We start from the raw sequence: 2,972 nt of genomic DNA on the forward strand, positions 1-2,972 counted from the left end.
TCTCTCTCTCTCTCTCTCTCTCTCTCTCTCTCTCTCTCTCTCTCTCTCTCTCTCTCTCTCTCTTTCTCTCTCTCTCTCTTTCTTTCTTTTTATCTTGGGTCCCTTTTAGTATCAAGGATCAGGAAGCATATCCTTTAAAAACCAATTAGCCATACACTTTTGCTGGCTAAATACATGTTTTACTTTGGACTCAATTGATTTTTCAGATATACAGAACAATGGGCCTGACTCACCTATTTGAGCTCACAACCTCTTTCCTGCCCAAGATCTTTGAAGTCCTAAGTCACCCACACCTGGTCCACCAGGATGGCCAGCCAGCACACACCTGAATTCCCAGCAACTTCAAGGGTTGTGTTTAGCAACCTGCTCTTGATCTGCCGGCATGACTGATGTCTTAGAATCCCAAGGTGGGATGCAGAGAGAGACATGAAGTCACAAGGAAAATGGGAAGGCATGCAATCAAGGGATGGGCAGGATGATCCACCTGGTGGGGAGGGGTCTTTGTGCATGTAGTGAAGGGTGGGGGAAGCTCCATCACAGGGGGGCTCACTCTTGCCAACTTCTCCACCCAGTTTCAGGGTCCTGACACAGCCTCCACCTCTGACACTTGGCCTTGTTCCCTGACTGCTATCTTTCTTGGCTTCCTGTGTTCTGGGAAGGCAGGTGTTCTGAATCAGAGCCCAAGAACCTTCTTTGCTGGCTCACACCCAAAGGGCCTCATCCCTTTGCTTTTAAGTGTCTTTTGCAAGCCCCCAGGCTCTAGGTCCTATTCAAGGGTGGGAAGCATGCAAAGTCCTTAAAGAAAAGCGAATGGCAGGCAAAGATCACAGACCTAGAAAAGCTGTATGTAGGTCAGAAGGAGATTGACAACACAGAAGGAGGTAGGACAACACAGGCTGATTATGAGGGTGCTAGGGTCTTGAAATAGCTATCTAGCAAAGAAGGATTCAGGAGACTTGGTGGCCCTTGCCACATGGACTAGGGCTGGTGCTATGTGCCTGTCTTACTCTTAGCAGATGCTGCCATCACTGACCATTGCCAAGAGAGGATCCAGACTCCACTCTTTCTACCTCATGCTTCTTCTGCTTGGGATTATTTTCAGCTGGTCTCCATTGGGCCCATTTCTTAAATCAGTGAGTTTGGTGTTTCTCTACTTCTGGGTCAGTCTGCACTATACTAAGCCAAATGGCAGCTATGCCACATTCTTTACTTAGTTTTATTTTGCTTTTCTAGGTAAATATTGTATTAGTTATGCAATGTATTAAATGACTAGTTTAATACCCTTAGTAGAAACCCATAGGGATTTGAAGAAAAATTAAAGATTCAGAGTGGAACTTCAGTAAGGTAGATCAGTCAAGTCATCAAAATTTGTGACAAGTGTTTTTAAAAGGTCATATATTATTTGCATTTGGGTAAGAGGCTCATTCTCTAGTTCTTCATGTGAGCCTTAGAGTTGTGTGCAGGCTTCTCTTTGGAATGAGCTGTTTTCTTCTTGTGTAAATCCAAGGCAAGGCTTTGCTCTCTGTGAGCCCCTTTCCTTTCCTTTCCGTTCACTGTTTGTGCTCTCTCCTAGGTGCATAGTGGCATCACATTGTTGTTTTAGTTTTTTCTTTGTAGCTAACAATGCAGAGCATTTTCTCATGTTCTTTAGTGAACATATTTTAACCTTTCTCATGAGGAATAACACTGAGTCCTGAGTTGTGATCCCTATGGCTCCCTGCCTATGAGTAAAGTAGAGATGGGTCTTTGTGTGTCACCATTGGGACTTTGGGACCTTGACTAACTACCTCTAGCAGGGCTTGTCTCATGGCTAATTCCTTGGAATTAGACACATAAACAGTGATGCCATCAGCAGACAAATGGTTTCATTTCCTCCTTTACAGCCTGTGAGCCTTGGGCACCTCTAGTTTTGTGACATTAGCTAGTGTTATTTCTGGTGTTTGCAATGTGTGATAAAAACAGACCTCCTGTGACCCCATCTCTGGGAGAAAGAGCCTGGTTTCTACCATGGTGAAGGGCAGCGTTGGCTGTAGGTTTTTCACTCTATATGCTTCACCAGGTTAAAGAAGTTCCTTCCTATTCTCAGTTTACTGAGTGCATGTGGGGTTGAAAATGTAATCTTTTCCTTCTCTTTCTACTCTCCCTCCATCCCCACACTTGTTCTCTCCCCTGCCCAATTTTCTCTCTCATCAGTCTGGTGAAAGGCTTATATATTTTTATCTTAAAACAAAAAAAAAACAACAACTTTTTGGTTTGGTAGTGGTGGCTTATGCCTGTGATCCCCAGTATTCAGGAGGCAGAAGTAGGTGGATCTCTGACTCTGAGGCTGGCTTCGTCTACAAAGTGAGTTCAAGGACAGCCAGGGCTATATAAATTTGAAACCCTGTCTCAACAAACAAACAAAGACAACTTTCATTTTATTGATTTTTCTTTACTCTTTGTTTTCAATTCCACTGGTTTCATATACATTTATTATTTCTTTATTCTGCTTGATCTTGGTTTCATTTTCTCCTGAAATTAATTTAAGATGGAAACTTAGACTATTGTTTCCAACTTTCTTCTGTTTCAATATAAACAATTTTATACTAAATTTATTCTCTAGTTAAAGTCTGCTAATAGAAACAATTAGTTTTATGAATTTCCCTCTAAGCACTCTTTACTTAGGATAAGTTATATCTTTATGTTCACCCTGGAAAATGACTTTATTCTTCTTTGGGCGTGGTTATTTAGAATAATGTTCAAGTTCTGCATATTTGAAGGTTTGCCAGAGAAGTTTCTTTTACTGATTCCCAGTTTGCTTCCATGTCAGGTATGCAGAGTAACCAAAGTCAGGGTCTATCGAGGCAAATAGCCCCTAAGTACTTAAAGATAAATGTGTATTGGTCTTCAATGGAAAGATCTGTAGACCAAATGCACCTCATGGTTACTCAGTACTGATCACATCTGATATGTTCTTCCACCTGTGTGGAATT

Source organism: Grammomys surdaster, unplaced genomic scaffold (assembly GCF_004785775.1).
Source record: "Grammomys surdaster isolate TR1022 unplaced genomic scaffold, NIH_TR_1.0 843, whole genome shotgun sequence".
NCBI classification, from domain to species: domain Eukaryota; kingdom Metazoa; phylum Chordata; class Mammalia; order Rodentia; family Muridae; genus Grammomys; species Grammomys surdaster.